A 25,812-nucleotide genomic window follows, 5' to 3' on the forward strand; every position below is an offset into this window, starting at 1 on the left:
GTTACCTGTCATGCTTTTTCATGCATCATGAATATTTACCATTTCAAAGTCTCAAAGCAATATGAGTAATTTATTTTGATAACTAAGAATAACTATACAAACTCAATAGGGAAGGGAAAAAATGTAATCCTGCCTTTTTTGGTGACAAAAATTTCATAAAGACAAAAATAGCAGCGGGTCCCCAGATAAAGATACTGGCAGAGTTATGATTAAAATACTACATTCCTGGGAGTTCCTGTTATGGCTCAGCGGAAACGAATCTGACTAGGAACCATGAGGTTGTGGGTTCAATCCCTGGCCTCGCTCAGTGAGTTAAGGATCCGTGTTGCCGCGAGCTGTGGTGTAGGTCCCAGATGTGGCTCGGATCTGACGTTGCTGTGGCTGTGGTGTAGGCTGGCAGCTACAGCTCTGATTAGAGCCCTAGACTGGGAACTTCCACATGCCACGGGTGCAGCCTTAAAAAGCAAAAAAAACAAAACAAAAACCCCAAAAAAACCCCTACATTCCTGGAGTTCCTGATGTGGCAAAGTGGGTTAAGACTCTCATTGCAGGAGTTCCCGTCATGGCTCAGTGGTTAATGAATCCAACTAGGAACCATGAGGTTGCAGGTTGGATCCCTGGCCTTGCTCAGTGGGTTGGGGATCCGGCGTTGCCGTGAGCTGTGGTGTAGGTTGCAGATGCGGCTCGGATCCCGAGTTGTTGCGGCTCTGGTGTAGGCCAGTGGCTACAGCTCCGATTAGATCCCTAGCCTGGGAACCTCCATATGCCGCAGAAGCAGCCCTAGAAATGGCAAAAAGACAAAAAAAAAAAAAAAAAAAAAAAAAAAGAAAAAGAAAAAGAATCTCACTGCAGTGGCTCAGGTTGCTTCAGAGGCACAGGTTCAATCCCTGCCTGGCGCAGTGGGTTAAAGGATCTGGTGTTGCCACAGCTGCTGTGTAGGTTGCAGCTGCAGCTTGGCTTCAATCCCTGGCCCAGGAATATCCATATGTGGTGGGTGTGGCCATAAAAAAACCGAACCAAACAACAAAAAGCCACAGAGTATACAAAGTATAATGCTTCTTTGAGGATTCATTATGGAATCTAAACTATTAAGGTATTAGGAAGGAGGTAATGCTGTACTGAATTACTTAACAATGTATTCTTATAGCACAGCCAAAAGAAACGTACACACATTAATGGTTTCCATCAAAATATAAATAGGAGCACATCTGCAGATATACCTCGCTTTATATTTCCTTCTGTCCCTCTGTTGCCAACCTAATGAACAATCGTGGACTGATTCTTTATCTTTGTATGTGGGTTGTGGGAGGGGCTCGAGTTTTAAGTCTTGGACGTTAGCAATGTCAATTGTAGGAACTGTTTTTCAGTAATAACTGTTTTCATGGAGCAAACCCCAGCCTGTGGGCCAGATCCAGTCCACTGCATGTTTTTCTACTGCCTGTGAGCCCAGAGTGGTTTTCACATTTGTAAATGGTTTTTTACAAGAAAACAACCCCAAGAAAAGTAATATTTCCTGACATGTGAAAATTCTATTCACGTTTCAGTGTCCGTAAATTAAGTGTATTGGCACACAGCCAGGCCTGTTCATTTACTGATCGGTCATGATGGCTTTTGTGCTGTGACGGCAGGGTGGCTGTGACAGAGCCTGTCTGGCCCATAAAGCTTAAAGTATTTAGTATCCACAGTATTTATTTGCCAAGAGTTTGCAAGGCCCTTGGTTGATGCGGGCTCCAGGCACCAGCCTGGGGACAGGTCCCATCCTAGAAAGGGTCTTACAATTCCATGGGATGACAAATTGGTTCATAGCCAGATTTTAAAAAATTGGACTAATATGGGCATAACATAAAACCAAGCATTTTATTTTATCTTGTCTTCTTAGGGCTGCGCCCGAGACATATGGAAGTTCCCAGGCTAGGGGTTGACTCGGAGCTGCACCTGCCAGCCTACACCACAGCCACAGCAACAGGGGGGTCTGAGCTGCATCTTCAACCTACACCACAGCTCACGGCAACACCGGATTCCTTAACCCACTGAGTGAGGCCGGGGATGGAACCCGCATCCTCATGGATATCAGCTCGGTTTGTTCCTGCTGAGCCACGATGGGAACTTCAAACCCAAGCATTTTAAAATGAACAACTCAGTGGCATTGAGTGCATTCACAACGCTGTGCAACCATCACCTCTATCCAGTGCCGGAACATCTCCATCCCCCCAAAGGAAGCCCCAGCCCCATGAGCAGCCAATCCCCAGCCCCTGGCAACCACTCATCTGCTTTCTGTCTCTGTGGATTTGCCTGCCCTAGACGTCTCACAGAAGTGGAGGCACACACTAGGCAGCCTTTCATGTCTGGCTTCTTTCACTCGACATGATGTTTTTGGGGTTTGTCCATGTTGTGGTGCGAACTAGGGTTTCATTCCCAATACCCGGAGGAATGTCCATGTAGTGCGCAGAGCCTATGGCTTGATGGGGTCCCCCCTGGGGTCACCATCCAGATTATGACAGGGAACACCCTCTGCCTGCTTCCCAGTTCCTGGGATTCCCCGATTCCCATGTGGTACCCAGACAGGGAGAACGTGCAGTGGTGCCTTGGGGGAACTTAGGGTTGGAAAGGTGCCCAGGGAGTGGGGTTCCCTGTGTTGGGGAGTAGCAGGCCAGTGGTGAGGCTGTGAGGCTGGGCAATGAGGGGACAGGCAGAGATGGCATGGCGGGGTGAAAAGTCACACGTGGAAAGGGAAGCCTAGCAGCATCGAAAAGGGTGTCAGGCTCATGTTTTGTTTGTCTGCTTATTTGTTTTGCTTTTCAGGGCTACACCTATGGCATATGCTAGTTGCCAGGCTAGGGGTTGAATTGGAGAAGTAGTTGCTGGTCTACGCCACAGCAACGCTGGATCTGAGCCATGTTTGCAACCTATCCACAGCTTGTGGCAACGCCAGATACTTAACCCACTGAATGAGGCCAGGGATTGAACCTGCATACTGATGGATGCTAGCTGGGTTCGTAACCCACTGAGCCACAACAGGAACTCTAGGCTGTGTTGTTTTGATGTGCTTGTTTGAGGAGGCTGAGCCGTACAGGGAGGGCTGGGAGGAAGGAGGCTGCAGCTGGGAGGCGGTGGGAAGGCCATTGCCAAGATCTGCTGCAGGATGTGTGTGTGTGTGTGTCTGTGGGTCTGTTGGGGTGGGGGACAAGGGCTGGGTGGAGAGAGGTGGCCAGGCTCTCAGGGGAGTCAGGACGAGAGAGATTAGAGGAGCCGGGGTTTTCCTGAAGCCCTCATTCAGCAGGGGGGACGGGTGTGGGTAGATCACTGATCAGAGCTTCTGGTGTGACCTCTTGAAGGTAGAAGCCCCATCAAAGCCCCATGAACAAAGGGCCTGCTGGCAGGCCTGGGATACGTTCAGAAAATGGCTCCACTTAGCAAGGGCTCAAGATCAGGGCAGTGGCCCTGCTTGGGCCCACGCGTTGCTCATGCTCCCTGCTGATCAGGTCATAGGATGAGTGACTTCCTGCTCTGCTGCCCCTGAGGCTCCAAATGCCAGAAATGGGCCTCACTGTAAAATCTGAACAAATCACCAAATTGCCAAGAAGAGGAGGCCTCGGAGAGGCAACCCGGCCCAACTGCAAAAGGGCGTACCTTCCAGGGGGGGTGCGGTGTCTCCACATGGCCTTATGGAGACAGAACCCAGACTTGAGCCCACACTCCCTCTTCTTCACCAGGACCTGGTGTGACTGAGATACTGGCCAGCTGCTGGGGGCTGGGCCTCAGTCTGCCCTGCTCTCCCAAGTGTCTGGGGAACCTGGTGCAGGGTTCCCGGCCTCAGCACAGCTGCTACTTGGGGTCGGATCAATCTCTGGGGAGGGGCCGTTCTTGGCACTGCAGGGTTTTGAGCAGCATCCCTGGCCTCAACCCACCAGATGCCAGTGGCATCTTTGACAACCCCAAATGTCCCCAGTGATAGCCAAATTGCCAGGCTTGAGAAGCTCTGCTAATGTACAGACAGGGGTAAGAGGGATTTGCAGGGTTGGGTGGTCTTGGGCCCCCTCCTATAATGAGGGCCCCCATGTGAGTTGCAGGCGCTGAGGGGTACCCTGGGGGAAGAAAACTGTCTTTCCAGGTTTCCTTTTTCTTTTTATGGCCGTACCTGTGGCATATGGAAGTTCCTGGGCTAGGGGTTGAATTGGAGCTGCAGCTGAGGCCTACACCACAGCCACAGCAAGGCCAGATCCCAGCCATATCTGCAACCTACGCTGCAGCATGAGGCAACACTAGATCCTTAACCCACTGAGCCACAACGGGAACTCCTTTCAGGTTTAATCTCCTACTTTTGCTAGTTTTAGCTTCTGGGGTGAAGCTAGCTTCTGGCTCTTGAGCTGCTGCACTGGGAAAAGCAGACAGCAGATCTGTCTCCTCCTTTCCTTCCAGATCCTGCAGGGTGATGGCTGAGCTGAGGGCAGGACTGCTCTGTGATAAAAGGAGCACCCACAAACGAGCATGTGAAGTCCTGGCTGTCCTAACTACAAACAGATGGTGAAGGGACGTCCCACCCAATGCGGGCTCTCTCCAGGGGCCAGTGCTCAGTCCCTGAAGTGCCTGGGGTTCCAGGCCTGCCGTGGAGACACCCCAGAAATGCATGTTCACATCCGGAAGAACCATAGCGGTTCCTTCCGAATTCAGGACAAGCCGCTGTGGCGATTTCTAAAGCAATAGCCTGGCCTGGGATCCTGGGGACAAGAGGGAATGTCTTTGGGATGTGAGAGCCCACCAGCTCTCTGGTTCTGCGATTACCAGCGCGGGGGCCCAGTGACCTCATGCGTCTGGTATGCGGTCTCCACACACTGAGACTTTTCAAAGCTGATCTAAAAATATCCGGTTGGTGCTATTATACGTCCGTCCGTCGGAGGAGAGGAAATGCTGGCCTGGCGCTTGAAGCGAAGCGAGGAGAGCTATTGTGTAGCCAGGGGTGTGTGTGGCCTCCAAGCTCCAGGGTGGCTGGTGTGGCTGGTGGGTCATGTGGAGCTGAGGATGGATGGGAGAGGAGGAAGTGGGACACCGGTGCCAGCAGCGGTGTGATGTGATCTGGCACTGGGGCGGGGAGGCCACGTGCTCGTGCTGTCTTCTCATCACACACAGAAAAGCCACAGCCCTGGCAAAGTGTTATTTGGGAAGGGCCTCTGGCTTGCTCAGAAATGTTCCTCCCGCCTTTTTTTTTTTTTTTTTTTTTTAATATAAAAGACATGTTTCTAATACAAGTTACATGCTTTGGAAAAAAAGATACAGAGCCACACTACAAGTTTACCCAGCAAAAGGAAAAAACCATAAAGAGATGACCCTATAATTCACCTCCGCCCCCAGTTACGGTTTCTAGGTAAAATGAACAAAGAAGCACTTTCCTCTTCTGATACCCCCCAGGTGGCTCCCCCACTCTGCCAAAGATGCCAAGAGCACTGAGGGATGTCTGACTCTCTTCCAATTGCCTCTGCCTTTGAGGTTCTTTTGGGAGACTGAAAAAAGTTTTTTCTGGAGTTACCGTCCTGACTCAGCGGAAACAAATCTGACTATTACCCATGAAGATGCAGGTTCGATCCCTGGCATTGCTTAGTGGGTCAGCGATCTGGCATTGCCATCAGCTGTGTCTTAGGTTGCAGACGTGGCTTGGATCTGGCGTTGCTGTAACAGCTCCGATTCTACCCCTAGCCTGGGAACTTCCACATGCCGCAGGTGCAGCCCTAAAAAGACACACACACAAAAAGTTCTTTCTTTTACCTTTTAAAATTTTCTTGGCCACACCCGTGGCCTGCAAAAGTTCCCTGACCAGAGACTGAACCTGTGACACAGGAGTGACAACCCCAGGTCTTTTTTGTTTGTTTGTCTTTTTAGGGCCACACCCGCAGTATATGGAGGTTCCCAGGCTAGGGGTAGAATCGGAGCTGTAGCCACCGGCCTACGCCACAGCCACAGCAACGCCAGATCCGAGCCACATCTGCGATCTACACCATAGCTCACAGCAATGCCGGGTCCTTAACCCACTGAGCCAGGCCAGGGATTGAACCCTCAACCTCATGGTTCCTAGTTGTATTTGTTTCCTTTGTGCCACGATGGGAACTCCAACACCAGGTCTTTAACCTGCTGAGCCAACAGGGAACTCCCTGCAAAAGATTTTTTTTTTCCTTTTATTTTTAGGGCCACAGCTGCAGCATATGGAAGTTCTCAGGCTAGGTAGGGATCGAATCAGAGCTGTGGCTGTGGGCCTACACCACAGCCACAGCAACTTGGGATTCAAGCCATGTCTGCAACCTACACCACAGCTTGCAGCAACGCCAGATCCCTAACCCATTTAGCAAGGCCAGGGATCGAACCCACATACTTATGGACACTGTTGGGTTCTTAACCTGCTGAGTCACAATGGGAACTCCTTGAAAATGGTTTTTTAAATCAAAGTCATTCTTGGTTGAGCAGCCTACTTAGCCAGAAGTAGTTAAAAGGTGTATTTTCTATCTAACAGGATGGCTCTTTTCTCTGTTGGATGCACTGTAATTATTTTAGGAGGAAAGGTGATATAACATCAAAGAATGACCTGTGGTGTGTGCCAGCCCCGTGCCAGGCTGCAGGCTTGTGACTCTTTTTTCTTTTTTTTTTCTTTTTACAGTTATACCTGTGGCATATGGAAGTTCTCAGGATAGGGGTAGAATCAGAGCTGCAGCTGAGGCCTACGCCACAGCCACAGCAACACCAGATCCAAGCTGCATCTGTGACCTACACCACAGCTTGCAGAAATGCTGGATCCTTAACCCACTAATCCAGGCCAAGGATCAAACCTGAATCCTCATCAAGTCCTTAACCTGCTGAGCCACAATGGGAACTCCCTTGTGACTCTTTCTTTTGCTCAAATTCATCTAAGGGACAGACTTGTCTTCCCCATTTCAGATGAGAGAACAGGTGCAGAGAGGTCAGCTGACCTCCTCAAGGTCTAAAAGTGGGTGGTTGACATGACCCTGGGTTGAAAGCCCTGCTTCTAGCCCACACCTTGCCTGTCATCCCTCAGTCTCTGGTCCAGACTGGTTCTCAGCACTGAGAGCCAGGCAAACGGGCCTGGGACTTTTTGGGTGTGTGCCCACCCTGGCCAGAAGCATTTCACCCAGGGGCCTGGCAGCTAGGCAGGCAGATTCCGGAGCCCTGAATTCACACCTGGGCTTTTGCGCATCCCACACAGAAACTGGACAATCTAGAGACAGATTGAGTTAGGCAAATAGTGTTTTGTTTTCAGATGGCAAAATCCAAAACCCCGTGGAGTGAGCTCACCAAGGCAAGCAAGCTTGCCCGACTCCCGTGTTGACAGATAAGCCCGGAGTCGGGGTTCCCTGGGAGAGAAGACACCCAGCCTCAGCTTAGAGGGCAGTGGTCCTTCTGGCCAGGCGGAGGTCACCTGAACTGGGATAATTCCACTGCCCCCAGGTAACACTGCAGCTGTCCTTGGTCGCTAAGTCGCTTACAGGGGAAACTTCTTGGTTGTGGGGTTGCCCTCCTCTGTCTTCCTGGTCTAGCCACAGGGACCTCCCTTCCCAAGTGTTGACGGTGCTTTTGCACATGTGATTTATTTTCTAAAAGAATTTTTTTTTTTAGTATTGTTGATTTACAATGTTCTGCTGTACAGATATACACACACACTCTTTTTCTCACATTATTCTCCATGTTCCATCACAAGTGATTAGATATAGTTCCCTGTGCTATACAGCAGGATCTCATTGCTTATCCACTCCAAATGCAATGGTTTGCATCTACTAACCCCAAACTCCCAATCCATCCCAATCCTTCTACCTTCCCCTTGGCAACTACAAGTCTGTTCTTATAGGTTCATTTGTGCAATATATTAGATTCCAGATATAAGTGATATCACATGGTATTTGTCTTTCTCTCTCTGACTGACTTCTAGTCTCTAGTTCCATCCATGTTGCTGCAAATGGTATTATTTTGCTCTTTTGTATGGCTGAGTAGTATATACATGTAATTTCATTCATTCCCTTGACAACAATTTATTGGTCGGCTGCTGTGTGCCTGACACCATTCTGGCCTGAGACACCCCCCGTCCCTGGTGGGGCTCCAACCAGGATGCTCCACTCATCCACCTTGGCTCTGGCTTGGAGATGACCATATCTGCAAGTCTCCCCAACCTGCCCAGGCAGGGTGAGCTGCTCACTGCCTGCCTCTCATGACCTTGATGCAGCCCCTCCCCCTGCCATATCACATCTGGGCAGAGCCTCTGTTCCCTGTACAGGACCGCAAGCCACGCCGTATAAAACTTCCGAATCTCTTGTGTCTCAAGGCCAAGCCACCAAGATAGAGTGACTGGTATTGCCAAGAGAGGAAGTGATGGGTAAAAGAACACCAGCAAATATGAGGCCACCATCAAGCCTAAAGATGGGTCTGAAAGAGGCTGCCTCAAACCGCCAGCCTGCAGGAGTCCCCTGGTTCCAGCCATGGGTTGGGGTGGAGAAAGTGACACCCGACGTCTCCACTTCTGGGGATCCAAGTTATTTATTTATTTTTCCCAAGTGCTCTCCAAGTTCCAGGCGTACCTCTCTACATGCAACAGCACTCAGGCTATGCTCGGATCATGTCCAACTGGGGACACAGGTGACTGTCAGACTCGCAGGGCGAGGAGCCCAGGAAGGTTGGCTCTTCTGTGTCTGCTGTGCAAACAGCCCCAGGGCATCCACTCAGGCTGGGACTTTGCTGGGTGGAAATGCCAAGAAAACAACCCCTGGGTGTGTGTGGGGGTGGAGGGCTATTTCTGGAGGTGCCCTGCATCGGCAGGGGATTCCAGTGGGTCCCCATGGCCTTAGGTGGAGGGGGGGCTGTGCCAAGAAGGACACATTTGTTGGCTGCTTGAGTTTCAAGTTCCGCTCCTGTAAAATGAGGGGGCAACCCCCTGCCTTCTCAGGTTGTTTCAGGACGAAATGAGACTGTGTGAACCAGGGGTTCACTTGTTCTGCGAAAGGCCAGCAAATAAATATTTTGGGCTCCACTGCAAAGAATCAACTCTGCTGGTCCAGCATGAAGTGGCCATGGGAGATCTGTACACTAAAGGACGTGGCCATGGGGAGGGCACCTACCTGATGCCCGAGGTGGGACAGGGGTTGGGGAGTAGGCTTAGATTTTGACCTCTGCTGGGGTCAGCAAATTGCAGCAAGCCACCTGTTTATGTGTGGTCTTTAAGCTAAGAAGGGTCATCGCATGTTTTGGTTTTGTTTTTGCTGCACCCATGGCATGCAGAAGTTCCTGGGCCAGGGATTGAACCAGCACCACAGCAATGACAATGCTGGGTCCTTAACTGCTAGGCCAACAGGGAACTCCAGTGGTCACATTTTTGAACACTTGAAAAAATAATCAGGAGTTGCCACTGTGGCACAGTGGGTTAAGAATCAGACTGCAGAGGCTCAGGTGCTGCGGAGGCACAAGTTCAATCTCTGGCCCAGCACAGTGGGTTAAAGGATCTGGCGTTGCTGCAGCTATGGCTCGGAGTCAATCCCTGGCCCTGGATTTCCAAATGCTGCTGGTGCGGCCCTTAAAAAAAAAGAAAAAAAAAAAGAATATTTCACGACACATGATAATGTTACGAAATCCAACTTTCTTTCTCTCTTTTTTTTTTAACGGCAGCATATGGAGTTTCCCAAGCTGGGGGTCGACTCAGAGCTCTAGCCACCGGTCTACACCACAGCCACAGCAACATGGGATCTGAGCCATGTCTTTGACCTACAGCACAGCTCATGGCAACACCGGATCCCTAACCCACTGAGAGAGGCCAGGGATTGAACCTGCATCTTTATGGATACTAGTCAGCTTTGTTTCTACTGAGCCATGACAGGAACTCCCAAAATTCAACTTTCAGCGTCCAGGAATAAAGTTCTGTTGGCACATAGCCATGTCTGTTTATGAATGGTCTATGTCTGTTTTCAGAACATGGCAGAGTTGAATTGTGGTGACGGAGGCTGGCCCAGCAGAACTGAAAATACTGACCCTTAGGCCCTTTACGGGAAAGGTGTGCCAGCCACTGTTCTAGGGGCTCTTAGTTAAATGTCCCCTCCTCCCTAAAGGGTCCAGGAGAAGGCTCTGACACTCAGAAATGTGATGCGTGAGCATGAGAGGGGGTGACTGTCACCTGGGTTGAATGGTCTCCCTCCAAGGTGCAGCAGGGACGCAGAGAAGCAGGACCAGGAAGCATGGAGGAAAAATAAGCCAGCAGAGTCACAGGCCTGGAGGGGATGGTTGGAGAGACAGAGAAGCCTGCTTCCTGGGAGTTCGGAGCAGAGGCGGTGGGAGGTGGGGAAGGGAGAAGCCTGGCTGATGCAATTTCCACAGAGCTGATGTGCAGGGAACAGCCGGAAGGAGCAGTGAGGTTGGAAGAAGGTGCTGCATCCAGGAAGGTTGAGGACAAGGATGAGGATGAGAAAGGGGTGGAGATAATGACAGTGACTCTGGGGCAGGAGATGGGACCCCTGACCCCCTGCCAGGCCATTTAGTTACAGGTGCAGGCTCACTGGGCCTGAGGGTGCGGGGCAGGAAGTGGAGGAATCAACCCCAATCTCATGGCTTCCCAACTTACAGATGAAGAAGTGGAGGCTTTTCAGGACTTGGCTGACACCCAGCCTCAGCTTGGATTCTTTTCTCTTCCTGTTTCCCATGGGGCTTGGGACACCCAGCAGGCTCTCTCCATCCAGCTGCTGGATGGATGGGTGGATGGATGGATGGCAGGCAGGGATGTATAGAGAGCCGAGTGCTGATGGACAATGACTCTCATTCCAACTCCATGCTCTCGGTTCAACAGGATCTGTGACTCTTATCTGGAAGGGCACTGATTGTCAGTCACAGATGTGGAGAGAAACACTGAAAATATAGCAAAGGCTTCTGGGGCCAGGAAGAAGCCCTTTGAAATGGACAGATTCCTACCAAGGGCTGAAGTTTTACGGCAAACTGCCTTGGAGGGGATAGTGGGGACGTGGGGTGATAGAATCTTAGGAAAAAAAAAGAAAAAAGAGGGAATTCCATCATGGTGCAGTGGAAATGAATCTGACTAGGAACCATGAGGTTGCAGGTTTGATCCCTGGTCTTGTGCAGTGGGTTAAGCATCTGGTGTTGCCATGAGCTGCGGTGTAGGTCAAAGACGAGGCTTGGATCCCGAGTTGCTGTGGTTGTGGTGTAGGCTGGCAGCTGTAGCTCTGATTCGACCCCTGGCTTGGGAACCTCTATATGCTGTGGGTGCGGCCCTAAAAAAGCAAAAAAAAAAAAAAAAAAAAGAAACCAAATATGAAACAAGTTCTTGTAACTCCTATCTCACTGAATTTTGGTTTAGGTTATAAATGAAACCATGTGCTAGATCACAGAAAGATTTTAAGAACAGATTAAGCTTTGATAGGCAAGGGTATTGCTTAGTTCTTCCTATACTAAAAATAGTTGAGAAATTCATTAAGATCCCTGAGGGCTCATCTTATCCATTTGATATCCAAATCATTCTCTCTGGGGTCAGTTCTTTTTCTCAGGTTTTTTGTTTTTTGTTTTTGTTTTTGTTTGGTCTTTTCAAGGGCCGCTCCCTTGGCATATGGATGTTGCCAGGCTAGGGGTCTAATTGGCGCTATAGCCACCCGCCTACACCACAGCCACAGCAACGCCAGATCCAAGCTGCATCTGCAACTACACCACAGCTCACGGCAACGCTGGATCCTTAACCCACTGAGCAAGGCCACGGATCGAACCCTCAACCTCATGGTTCCTAGTCGGATTTGTTAACCACTGAGCCATGACAGGAACTCCTTAAATTTTTTTTTTTTTTTTTTTTTTGTTCTCAGGTTTTTGAGTTGGGAAATCACTTACATTCCTATTTATGGACATAAAGTGTTTATGGCTATGAATTGTCCCCTCATTACTGCTTTAAATATATCCAATGGATTCTGAAAATACAGAGAATCACTGTTTCTGGTCACTGATTTTTATTTTTTATTTTTTTGTCTTTTTGCCATTCCTCGGGCTGCTTCCATGGCATATAGATGTTCCCAGGCTAGGAGTTGAATCAGAGCTGTAGCCGCCAGCCTATGCCAGAGCCACAGCAACGCGGGATCCGAGCTGCGTCTGCAACCTACACCACAGCTCACGGCAACGCCAGATCCTTAACCCACTGAGCAAGGCTAGGGATAGAACCCACAACCTCATGGTTCCTAGTCGGATTCATTAACCACTGAGCCACGATGGAGAACTCCTGGTCACTGATGTTTAGAAAATCTGTAATTTTGGTTTATAGATCCCTTTCATCCAAGAGTTAAGAGAAGGCTACTTTTTCTTTTAAAAAATTCCCATATGAGGGAGTTCCCATCGTGGCGCAGTGGTTAACGAATACGACTAGGAACCATGAGGTTGCGGGTTCGGTCCCTGCCCTTGCTCAGTGGGTTAACGATCTGGCGTTGCCGTGAGCTGTGGTGTAGGTTGCAGACGTGGCTCAGATCCTGCGTTGCTGTGGCTCTGGCGTAGGCCGGTGGCTACAGCTCCAATTGGACCCCTAGCCTGGGAACCTCCATATGCCGCGGGAGCGGCCCAAGAAATAGCAACAACAACAAAAAGACAAAAAAAAAAAAAAAAAAAAAGAAAAATTCCCATATGGAAGGGCCTTTCAAAGAATATTTTATTGCATTAGTTTTATGCATTAAGAGCATAAATGCTAGTTTTATTGCTTTAAGAGCCCTGACTATAATATTTCTACTTTTATTGCATTAAAGTTTTATTGCATTGGAGTTCTTGTCATGGCTCGGTGGAAATCAATCTGACTAGCATCCATGAGGACGCAGGTTCAATCCTTGGCCTTGCTCAGTGGGTTAAGGATCCAGTGTTGCCATGAGCTGTGGTGTAGGTTGCAGACACGGCTTGGATCGAGTTGCTGTGGTTGTGGTGTAGACCAGCAGTAGTAGCTCCAGTTAGACCCCTAGCCTGGGAACCCCCATATGCCATGGGTGCAGCCCTAAAAAGACAAAAAAGACAAAAAAAAAAAAAAGTTTTATTGCATTAGGAGCTTTGATTATATTTCAGTATTACGATCTAGTAATACTGATTCTAGTTTTACTGTACTAAGAGAGCTGATTGTAATATTTCTACTTTTAGAAGTCCTAGATGCTTTCTCTGTGACCTGATACAGAAGTCAGTTTGGTGAACAGTTCATGAATACTTAAGATTTATTCCCATATTGGAGTGAAGGGTTTGCAATATCATAAGATCTGCCTAAATGCATGAGTTGGGCATCTTACATCCATATTTGCTGCCCACTCAACCATTCTTATTCTGGTTTCTATCTATTTCTCCCAGTATCTTTTAAAATTTCTGCTTCATAAATGCAGGGGCTGTGTTGTGTGGTACACAGTTATTGACAATTATTATGAGGGTCAATTGAGGATTTTGGCATTATGATGACTCTCCATCACATGTAATGTTCAGAGGTCTGAGCTGTAGCTTTTACATACCGGAATTGCAGCTATGTTCTATCCTATCTGCCTGCTACATCTGTCCCTGTCCCTTTATTTTTAGCTTCCTGAACCACTTTGGTTTAGGTGCGTCTTGTTCATAGAGCATGGAGTTGAGCTTTGCTTTGTGAGTCAAGCTGGAAATTCTCTCCCTTTAGACAGGGTGCACCTATTTATTTATTTATTTATTTATCTTGCTTTTTAGGGCCACACTGTAGCATATGGAAGTTCCCAGGCTAGGAGTCGAATGAGGGCTGCAGCTGCTGGCCTAGGCCACAGTAACTCCACATCTCAGCTGCATCTGTGACCTATGCTGCAACTTGTGGCAATGCCAGATCCTTTAACCCACTGAGCGAGGCCAGGGATCAAACTTGCATCCTCATAGATACTAGTCAGATTCTTTTTTTTCTTTTTGCTTTTTAGGGCTGCACCTATGGCATAGTTCCCAGCCTAGGGGTTGAATAGGAGCTACAGCTGCTGGCCTACACCATGGCCATAGCAACACAGGATCCGAGCTGCATCTGCAACCTACACCACAGCTCACGGCAACGCCGGATGGTTAACCCACTGAGCAAGGGCAGGGACCGAACCCGCATCCTCATGGGTAGTAGTCGGATTTGTTTCCATTGTGCCACAACAGGAACTCCCACTAGTCAGTTCTTAACCCACTGAGCCAGAGTAGGAACTCCAGTGACCTATTTAAATTTAGCAGCACTATGGACTGACTACCTCCTGAAGCTCAGACTTCCATCATTAGCTCTCTTCCCCATCTGCTGTTTGTGGGTGTGGCTGAGTGACTAAAGATCAGAGCAATCCTCTAGGTCACTTTTGATGACTTCCTAAATCTGGCACTTTTTGCAAGATTTTTCAACCTCACTTTGCAACTGATTTGTTTTGCATTTGCACGTGGGGATGGATCTGGGAAAGAGGACCCATCAGGCCTGGTGAACTGGAAGGAGCCATACTTAGGCTGGGCTGAGCGAGGAGTGTGGGTGGAGGGCTTGTCCTGCAAGTGGGTGGCTCACTACAGGTTTCATCTTGGGATCATGTTTGCTTCCTAACGCAATTTCCAAAGTGCATGTTGCTGATGACAAGGGCAGCAAGGACACAGGACACTTTCTGTGCATCAAAACTAAGCATTTGCACTTACTAGGAAAGGTGAGCTCCCAGAGCGCTCTGTGGTCTCCAGAGTGTCCCTCTACCCTCCCTGCAGGTGCAGGTCTCTCCTCACCCTCACGGAGGGGGCTGCCCCTTGGGGTCCCAGGCTCCCCTTGGGTCCACCCTTCATACCTTGGGTGAACAAACCTGTCATCCTGGGGCTCCTGAGCTTATAACAGTGTGGAAGGAGAATCAGAATTGCCAAGATTCCCCCCACCCCCTCATATGAGTCACCAATACCTTACTGCTCTGTAGGTTGGGCCGAGGGAGAGAAAAGATTGAGAAGCCAAGTATGGGCTGTATGGGCTTGTTAAAAATATAGTCTTGGGCCCCATCCCAGACCTGTGGAATTTCTGGAAAGGCAAAGGAGCCTAAATTCTTAAACCAGAGCCTGAGGGTATTCTGATTCCTGGAAGGGTGAAAACTACTGCTCTATGGTTTATTATAACAATGAAGTATCTCTAGGGAGAAATAGAGCAAGAGGACATCGGCTTACACCCCTCCTTCTTCTGTGAACATCTGGAGTGTGGGGTCTTCATTGTTAAGAGTGGGACAGAGCAAAGAGCTTCGTGCTCGTATACTTAGTTTAATGACTATTTTTTTAACCCTTAGTCCCAAGAGACAAGCAACCTTTTTTTTTTCCCTTTTCTAGGGCCGCTCCTGCGGCATATGGAGGTTCCCAGGCTAGGGATCTAATCGGAGCTGTTGCTGCTGGCCTACACCACAGCCACAGCAACACGGGATCTGAGCCGCCGACCTATGCCACAGCTCACGGCGACACTGGATCCTCAACCCACTGAATGAGGCCAGGGATGGAACCTGCATCCTCATGGATACTAGTTGGGTTCGTTACCCGCTGAGCCACAAAAGGAACTCCTGGAAAAATCATTTTCGAGAGCCACCTCCCAGCTCTCATTCCTCATAACCCTGAGAGGCAAGGAATTATTTGGGAAACTGAGTTCAGTGACTTGGCTTTAGTCCTGGCAAGGGATTGTGCTTTGTCCTGATGGAGGCTCTGCTGGGAAGCCAGTCCTCTGGACATCAATCCAGCTGCCGGATGCTGTCACCTGCACACACCAGCGGGGCCACTGTGGCCAGTGCCCAGGCAGTGGTGGGAAACATTTCAGAGGAAGAGACAACAGGATATGGTGACAGCGAGCATGCACGCGACAGAGGAAAGCACCAAAGATCACTGGTGATGGCGCAGCTGACCGAAATGGGGAAGTGGGAGAGGGTGGAGGTGCGTGAGGTCAAAGTTCAGTTGGCCAGGACCTTACCTGAGATTTGTTTTGTACATGTCGGTGGAGGTGGTGGAAGCTGTCCAAGAAGGGGAGCTTGGGGTCCACAGATTATACCCCATCAGCCACATCCGGCTTGGTTTCTTTTTTTTCTGTATATGACTACACCCAGGGCATATGAAAGTTCCTGGGCTAGGGGTTAACTCGGAGCTGCAGCTGCAAACTATGCCACAGCCGCAACCTATGCCACAGCCACAGCAACAATGGGACCTGAGCCGCATCTGCAACCTATGCTGCAGCTTGAGGCAATGCCAGATCCTTAACCCACTCATTGAGATCAGGGATCGAACCCATATCTTCATGGAGACAATGCCAGGTCCTTAACCCAGTGAGTTACAATGGGAAATCCTCTTTTTTTCTTTAATAACCTTTTTAGAATTTTTTTTTTTTTTTTTTTTTTTTTTTTTTTTTGCTATTTTTAGGGCCTTGGCATGTGAAAGTTCACAGGCTAGGGGTCGAAAAGGAGCTGTAGCTGCCGGCCCACACCACAGCTCACAGCAACTCTGGATCCTTAACCTACTGAGCAAGGCCAGGAATCAAACATGAGTCCTCATGGATACTAGCCAGGTTTGCTACCACTGAGCCACAATGGGAACTCCCTTTAGAATAGTTCTAGATTTACAGGAAAGTTCTAAAACTCTCATAGAGAATTCCCATGTACTTCACACTCAGTTTCCCCTACTATTAATACTGTGCTGGCACATTTGTCACAACTAATGAACCAATATTGAGTGATATTATGAACTAAGTTCCCATTTCATTTGGATGTCCTCATTTTCCCACTAAAGTCCCCCTTCTGTCTCAGGATCCCACGTTAACATTCAGTCTCACATCTCCTGGATGCCTCCACACCAAGTTTCTCAGATTTTCCTTGCTTCGGAGACTTTGACAGTGTTTTTTTTTTTTTTGGAGGTTCCCAGGCTAGGGGTCTAATCAGAGCTACAGCTGCCGGCCTACACCTCAGCCACAGCAACGCAGGATTAGAGCCCGTGTCTGTGACCTACACCACAGCTCACGGCAACCCCGGCTCCTTAACCCACTGAGTGAGACCAGGGATTGAAACAGCGTTCTCGTGGATACCAGTTAATTCGTTTCTGCTGAGCCACGTTGGGAACTCTGACCTTGACAGTTTTAAGGAGGGCTGGTTGAGTTTACTGCAGAATGTTCTTCAATCTGGGTCTGTCTGATGCTTCTCTCCCTCTGCCTGTTTTTTGTAAATGAAGTTTCATTGTCATCAACCCCACCCATTCATTTACGTACTGCCTGTGGCCGCTTATGCTTGGAGTGTGTAGCAGAGTGGGTAGTTGCAAGCTAAGTAGTTGCGACAGAGAACAAGTGGCCCTAAAATGCGGAAGAGCTACCGTTGCCCTTTACAGAAAGTTTGCAGATCTCTGGCGTAAACTACTAGGTCAGGGCTTAAGCTTAATTTTTTTTTCTTTTTTTTTTTTTTTTTTTGGTCTTTTTGCCTTTTCTAGGGCCGCTTCCCACGGCACATGGAGGTTCCCAGGCTAGGGGTCTAATCAGAGCTGTAGCCATTGGCCTACGCCAGAGCCACAGCAACTCGGGATCCGAGCCGCATCTGCAGCCTACACCACAGCTCACGGCAATGCGGGATCCTTAACCCACTGAGCAAGGCCAGGGATCGAACCTGCAACCTCATGGTTCCTGGTTGGATTCGTTAACCACTGCGCTATGACAGGAACTCCCTTAAGCTTAATTAAAAAAAAAATTCTTATTTACTTTTTTTTCTTTTTATGGCTGCACCTGTGGCATATGGAAGTTCTCAGGCTAGGGGTTGAATTGGAGCTGCAGCTGCCGGCCTACGCTAGATCTTTAACCCACCGAGTGAGGCCTGGGATTGAACCCACAATCTCCTGGATACTAGTCGGGTTCTTGATCTAAGAGCCACAACAGTCACTCCTAGGGCTTAAGCTTTAACGGCTAATCCAGGATACATTCCACAGGAGCGGCCACTATACCCCCGCTCGGGCCAGTTTTATCATCACTCAGCATTGGTGGAGTTTCACTAATTAGCACATTGAATGTTCCACGTGAACTTCTGTGAGTGGAAATGGCGATGTTCAAGATTAAGTGGTTGGATAAAACATTTGGGGGCTGCTTTCCACACTTTTCTGAGAGATGCCACCTTAGGGATGGGGCTCGGGTCTGACCTTGAGCCAGTCTCAAGTGCTGCTGCTGAAGCAGGGGCTTAGGTGGGGCCCCAGGGGATGAAGCTCAGGTGCATCTGGGGCCACCAGAGGCCAGACCTGGCTGGAAGGAATCTGAGAGGTGGATTTGGTGGGACCTGATTGGGAGCATTCCAAATGTGTAAAGCTGGTTCTGTATTTCATTTACTTTTTTTTTTTTTTTTTTTTTTGTCTTTTTGGCATTTCTAGGGCCGCTCCCCCGGCATAGGGAGCTTCCCAGGCTAGGGGTCTAATTGGAGCTGTAGCCACCGGCCTACACCACAGCCACAGTAACTCGGGATCCTTAACCCACTGAGCAAGGCCAGGGATCGAACCCGCAATCTCATGGTTCCTAGTTGGATTCATTAACCACTGAGTCATGATGGGGACTCCCTGAATTTCCTTTGTAAGTTCACACCTGCAGCATACGGAAGTTCCAGGCTAAGGGGTTGAATCAGAGCTGCAGTTGAGGCCTATGCCACAGCCACACCACACCCAAGCTGCCTCTGTGACCTATGCTGCAGCTTGTGGCAACACTGGATCCTTGCCCCACTGAGGGAAGCCAGGATCAAACCCACATCCTCATGGACACTGTGACAGGTTCTTAACCCATTGAGCCACAACGGGAACTCCTGCATTTCCATTTTAATTGTGCTAAAATTCATACAACATCAAACTCACCATTTTGATGTACGATTTCAGTGGCATTTGGCATGTTCACTATGTTGTGCAACTGTCACCTCTATCAAGTTCCAGAACATTTCATCACCCCAGAGGGAAAGCTTGTCTCCACGAGCAGTCATTCCTCACCAATGCCCCCTCCAATCAATCCTGCCACCGGCAACCACTAATCTGTTGTCTGTCTCCTTGGATTTGCCTGTTCTGGACACTTTATGTAGATAGGATCATAAATATGTGGCCTTTTGTGTCTGGCTTCTTTTACCCAGAATGATGGTTTTTGTTTTTGTTTTTGCCATGCCTATGGCACGTAAAAGTTCCTGGGCCAGGGAGAAAACCTGTTCCACAGCAGTGACCCAAGCCACCACAGTGACAATGCTGTATCCTTAACCCACTGAGCCACCAGGGAACTCCCAGCATGATGTTTTCGAGGTTTATCCATACTGTACCATGTGCCAGGGCTTCATTCCTTTTTTTTTTTTTTTTTTTTTTCCTCTTTTTTTGCTGCCCCATGGCACATGGAGTTCCTGGGCCAGGAAATCTGATCTGAGCCGCAGTTGTGACCCACACTACAGGTGCAGCAACACTGGCTCCCTAACCCACTGTGTTGGGACGGGGATTGAACCTGTGCCCCAGTGCTCCAGAGATGCTGTTGATCCTGTCATGCCACAGCAGGAACACCAGGGCTTCATTCCTTTTTATGGCTGAGTAACCTCTGCTGTATTCACTGTGCTTTGGAAAAGGGCAGTAGGAGCAACAGCCAGGCCTGCCTTGGTGGGTCACTCTGTCTTCCTTGGTTCTGGGGAAGCCATGGCTGGTGCTGACTTGAGTCCAGGATCCAAAGGTCCTTCAATACCCCCAGGGGTAAAGGGCTTCCAGTCACCTCTTTTTCAGGTGGATGCGATCCTCCCTTCAACCTTCCATCACAGGCCTGCTCCAGCCTTCAATTCTCTTGTAGGGGCCCCTCCCCAGCGTCTCCCATCTTCTTCTTCTCTCTCTCTCTCTCTCTCTTTTTTTTTTTTTGTCTTTTAAGGCTGCACTCCCGGCATATGGAAGCTCCCAGGCTAGGGGTCAAATCGGAGCTACAGCTGCCATCCTATGCCACAGCCACAGTAACACGGGATCCAAGCTGTGTCTGGGACCTATACCATAGCTCATGGCAATGCTGGATCCTTAACTCACTGAATGAGGCCAGGGATCAAACCTGCGTCCTGATGGATACTAGTCAGGTTCGTTAACCACTGAGCCACGACGGGAACTCCTCATCTCCTATCTTCTTAGTGGGACAGAAGGCTGCCCCAGGACCCCCATGAGGGGTCCCCCCAATGTCAGCATCACTGTGACTGGGAATGACCCAGTGCTCGCTCACTCCCTGCTCTTCCACAGCTGAAATCTGGGGCTGCTGAGCTAGACTAGCTCTGGCAGGAAACAAATGGGTCCTGAACACCAAATGGTCTCTCAGAGCCTCAGGCTGTGGGGTGGGGAGCCACACTGTGCTGGCTCTGTGCTAGGGCTCTGCTGGCCTCGTGACCTTTTGGAGTTCTCTTCTGTTTTTCCTAGGAGGCCTCAGGGTAGACTTAGCTAGATGTTGGTGCAGGAGGGTGCAGCATGTGTGAAGGCCCTGGGGCAGGAGAGATTAGGAGATAGAGCAGAGAGGTCAACTTACTGTAGGTCACACAGCACATGCACAGCTGAGCTGGGCATGGAGGACCGAAGACTGGGAGGTGGTAAATTCCAAGGGGAGGGGGTCAGTCACCTGCCCAGGGGAAAGAACTGGTCCAGGCACTTTGGCAGAAGTGGAGAAATCCCTTGGGGGCTGCACGTCCTTGTCATCTTCTCCCCCCACCCAACAATCTCACCAACATTCACACCTCCAACAAGCCCAGCGCTATCTAGGCAGTGGCTCCTGGAATCGTAAGGCTCCCTGCAGTCCCTGTCCAGAGCCCCAGGCTTGATTTTATTTTCTCTCTCTTTTTTTTTGCGGGGGGTGGGGCGGGGGGGGGGGTGGCAATACGCAGGGCATATGGAAGTTCCTAAGCCAGGGACCATATCTGAGCTGCAGCTGCAAACCTGTGCCACAGCTGCAGCAATGTCAGATCCTTAGTCCGCTGTGCTGGCCCAGAGAATGAATGCGTGCCTCTGCAGCAACTTGAGCAGCTGCAGTCTGATTCTTAGCCCACTGTGCCACAGCGGGAACTCCAGGAGCCCTAGGCTTAACTTTCAAATGTATATCCTAAAGGCCCTGAAAGTGGGTTTCTTGTCCTTTGGGCCCCAAGCATTCTTTGCAGAAGGGCTGTTCTTGCATGGTAGGATGCTGAACAGCATTCCGGGCCAACCAGAAAACATCTCCAGATGTTGCCAAATGTCCCCTGGGGCAGACTCAACCCTGGGTGAGAAGCCAGCCTTAGACTCGTTAAAAAATCAGTCACCTTGGAGATCACTTGGCCCTCAGGACGGGCTAAGTGGAACTGGGTAAATTCTCATTGGCTGCCATGATTTACTCTCTCTTAAAGGGATGATTAGGAGTTCCCATTGTGGGCAGTGGAAACAAATCCAACTAGTATCCATGAGGACGCGGGTTCAATCCCTGGCCTTGCTCAGTGGGTTAAGGATCAGGTATTACCATGAGCTGTGGTATAGGTTGAAGAAAAGCTTGGATCCTGCATTGCTGCAGCCGTAGCTCCGGTTCAACCCCAAGGCTGGGAACTTCCATATGCCATGGGTGTGGCCCTAAAAAGTTAAAAAAAAAAAAAAAAAAAAAAAAGGTGATGATGCCATCTAGCATTTCCTAAGAGCCCGCACCATGGAAGCCTGGCTTTGGGCCAAGGTGCCTAACCACCTCTGGGGATGCCATTTTCCCCTCCACCCAGGAGGAGGTGGGGGTGGGGGGTAGGGTGAGTCACAGGGCTGGTCTGTGACGAGGCAGCTGACCAAGAGCCTTGGGCTTGACCTTCTGTCCTTTCCAAAAGACAGGTCACTTCCAAGGGCCTCAGGTACCGGGTCTCACTGGGCCTGACCTTGGAAGCTGGCTGTGGCCAGCAGCTGAAGGACACAGAAGGAAACTTCAGAGGGTGGCCCCCCTGGGCTGCTGGGGACAGGGCCCTGAAGCCACTCCATCCTGGGTGATTGCTAGGAAACAAACTGGCTGCCAGACACCTGGCCATAGCCCTGCCCCTAACAGCGAGACAGATGTAGCTGATAGACAGATGGACACCCCTAACTCCTACCCAGCCGTGGTGCAGCCAAATACCCAGAAAATTTGGAAAGGGCGGCGGCCATGGCAGGGGTGTCCCAGGCCTGAGCCAAGCTTTGCCTTTTAATCAACTCTTTCTGCAAATTCCAAGGAGGCTTTTTTGGGTGCTTAAAATACACCCATAATTTCACTCTTCTCTTAGACACAGTGTTCCCAAAAATATAACTTCCACTTTGGCCTAAAATAGCCTTAGATTACTGCAGTGTGTCAGGGCTCCACATTTTTAGGCAGCAGGCCAGAAAGGCAGCCTCACAGGTCTGTTGGGCACAGAGGGGCAGAGAGTGGCAGAGGGTCACGCCTTCCAGGTGGCTGTGTCCTCGCCCTAATGCTTCCCAGGGCCCCTTGATCAAAGGCCTAAGCATAGGAGTTCCCACTGTGGGTCAATGGGTTAAGAACCTGACTGCAGCGGCACGGGTTGCTGCAGAGGCAAGGTGCGTGTTCCATCCCTGGCCTGGTGCAGTGGGTTAAAGGATCAGAAGTTGCTGCAGCTGTGGCACTGGTTGTAGCCATGGCTTGGATTTCATCCTTGACCTGGGAACTTCCATATACCATGGGTGTGGCTATTTAAAATAAAAAGACCTAAGCACACATGGCTATAGGATGCCCAATCCTCCTCACACTCCCCAAAACTACCTTTCCTCCTTCTGTACCCGCCTCCTGCTCAGGTATGACCTACTTCTCAGCTGGGCAGTGTCTGGGCTGTCTGTCACTCTGCCTCCATTCCCTCCTTCTGATCTAGGGGGCTCCTTGCAGCGGCTCCTGCCATTTTCCGCAACTCTCGACATCCTTGTGGCGATCTGAGAATACCAATGGACAGCTTGTACGAAGCACCAGGGCTGGGCACACAGCGACCCCAACCCTGGGAGGTGGGCAGCTCGTCTTTAATACTCATCTCTCTGGCTGAATTAACCCCCTGCTGTGAGGGGAACCCTCCAGCGCTTCCTTCTGGGTGCACATCTGGCACCGCAGCCGCTAGCCTCTTCCAGGGGTGCTGTGCCCAAGTGTGCACTCTGGCCTGGCCCATCAGCCCCGGTGAGCTCATGCTGCCTCTCCTGGCAGCTCATGGAGGATCCAGGAGGCACCGGGGTCTTGCTCAGTGTCCTTGTCCTACTGTGGCCCTGGCAGACCATGTTGCTGAGCAGGCAGTTTGCAGGTGGCCTCAGGGCCCAGGTGTGACTGGAAACCCTCCAAGGGCCCTCTGTGAAATTCAGGATTGGTCGGGGCCCCACACAGGCTGACCACCCTCCGCCAGAGCTCAAACACCCTGGCTGCACAGGCGCTCCCAGCCTCCCGTGGGACACAGAGCGCGTGAACGGGAGTGTCAGAGCTGGGAGATAAACTTCTTGGACATCTGGATCCAAGACCTTCTTTTCGGACCCCCACCTCCTCCCACCCTGAGACAGCTTTAAGACTCCCCTGTGGATAGATATATGTTTATAAATATATGAGTATATATGGCACAGGCCAATGCAGAAAGATGTGAGTTGGTGGTAGGATTCACCTGGAACCCAGGTGGGAACCTGGTTCTCTCCTTTTGGGAAGGGAGAGCTGAGCAGAAGCCAGAAATGTGCATAGAGAAAGTAACAGGAATGTTCTAGAACGTTCTAGACAGGGAGTAGGCAAACCTTTCTTCTAAAGGGCCAGGTGTTCACTATTTTTGGCTCTTCAGGCCATGCAGTGCCTCTGTCACAAGTGCCCCACTCTGCCTCGAAAGATGTCACTGACGATATGCAAATTAGCAGGTATAGCCATGTGCCAATAAAACTTTATGTGCAGAAAACAAGCACCTGCAGATTTAGCCAGTGGGCTGGAGTTTGCCAATCCCTGGTACATACAAGAAGAAATTATACCTCAAATAAGGGAAGAGACACTACAAAAATGAAGCATTATATGAAAAAAAGCAAAGAAAAGCACTGAGGTGAAACCCAAAACTAATAAAACACGTCACAACTTTGCCCAAGTGGGGCAGATAATCATGCACGTTCCCAGGCAGCAAAAACCACCACGGCGGCCCTGGTTTGCTTCCTATTGGGGAGACACTTAAAGGAGAAGAGTTGAACCACAGTTAGCACCTGGCGTGAGGTTCAGCCAAGTCACCCCCAAGAGGACAGGGGTGGAGGGGTGACCAAATTCCAGCGCCTAGGAATGAGCACTAACTGCATCAGAAATCTGCCCAAGCGCTTTCACGACGTTTGCCTGCAGGAAATCCTGCAGGGATCGTGTGACCTCTCAGTTCTGGGGGTGACGGAATGAGTGACTGCATTTTTTTTTTTTTTTTTGCATTGATGAGCACTTTTAAAAATAACATCTTAAGTCTTTGCTTAAAGTGTGCCTGGAAGACCAAACTTAGATGGAAAACCTGACTCCTGCCTCTGAGTATGCTTTGTTGTTGGTGAGAAAGACATGAGATTTCTGGTGGTGGGTGGACAGTGATCGTTGTCCTGGCTGTGGCTCTGGCCGAAGGGTGGGAAACACCACCAATCACCGATTCTCGGGAACAGGTCACATTGCCAGCCAGAAACTGCATCCTTGCCTGCCAGCCACCCCTCCTTGTTGAAACGATGAGACAAAACTGAATACACAGTTGGGCTGACATATAACTACGGCAGTAAGATGTTACCCTCAAAAAATCTGAAGCTAGTTAGGCATAAGACAGCATTTACGCTCAATCATTCTTTGCTCAAAGTTGGCCTAAAAATTCTCAACTGGGGTGATTCTGCCCCTCAGGGGACACTTGCTGAGGTCCGGGGACATTTCTGACTGACCTGACTCAGGGACGGGGTGTGACTGGCATCAAGCGGGTGGAGGCCAGGGACGATGCTCAAGCTCCTACAGCACACAGGACGCCCCACCCCAGAGAAGGACCCGGCCCTAGACGTCAGCGATGCAGAAGCACAGCCTTGGTTCCCCACGCTTTTCTGTCTGTGAGGCTGGAAGCTGACCCTACACCGAGGCCTATTCACCCTCTGTCCTCTGCCCTGCTGCTGTCCGCCCCCCACCCTGGATTCCGGCCTCCCTGGGGCTGCTCTGCCAAACCAGGGCCCCCAACTACTTCCCCAAACATCCTGGAGAAGCCACCAGATATTCTATTCCTCGCTCCCTGCAGCTGCCTGGGTGGGGCCTCCCTCACAGGCCCTCAGTAGCTCAGCCTCCAGGCTCTTCGGCACCCTCTCCTCCATCCTTCCCTAACGAGGCCCATTCTCCTGGGAGCTGTGAATGCCCTGGCCTCCTCTGCTGGCTGGCAGGGTGGAGGTGGTGGGGGTGCGGTGACCCAAGGGACTTTTTTCTTTCCGTCCTGATCCTGAGCCTCCTTGCTGCTGTGGCCCATGCCCTGAAAATGGCCCCCAGAGGCCTGTCCGTGGCCACATGCCCCTTTCTCAAAATTCCCTCTTCCTGGCAAACTCACCTCCTCCTGCAGCCAACGAGCAGGGCTGGGAGGCACCCCAGCTTGCCACCTGCCCCCTGTGTGACTGGAGGACCTCTAAGGCCTGACAGGCACTAGGGTCAAGGGGATCTTTGTGCTGTTGGCACTCAGTTTTCCCTTGGACAGAGCACCCTAGACCACAGTCCTCACTGGTGGCCCAGGAAGCAGCTCCCCGCAGCCCTGTGCAGCCATCTCCGACCCCACCTCCTCCTCCCTTCTGACTCTGTCTGCTCCAATCTGATACCTGGGCTCTGGCTGGGGAGCTGGCCTGCTTTTCAAGGTCCCGGGTGGCCTGTCCCACATGTTTACTTCCCACAGCTCC

The 25,812-nt window shown here is 50.3% G+C and overlaps 1 protein-coding gene across 50 annotated transcripts in view; it reads right to left on the minus strand.

Moving 5' to 3' along the window:
* Positions 1–25,812, minus strand: part of MYO9B (myosin IXB) — a 111,919-nt gene that overhangs the window by 57,169 nt on the left and 28,938 nt on the right. The gene's annotated exons all lie outside the window — the stretch shown is intronic.

The sequence above is a fragment of the Sus scrofa genome, chromosome 2, assembly GCF_054392235.1.
Source record: "Sus scrofa isolate SSC_HxYL_T2T_F1_AM1 chromosome 2, Sscrofa_HxYL_maternal_Yorkshire_Landrace_v2.0, whole genome shotgun sequence".
Taxonomy (NCBI): Eukaryota; Metazoa; Chordata; class Mammalia; order Artiodactyla; family Suidae; genus Sus; species Sus scrofa.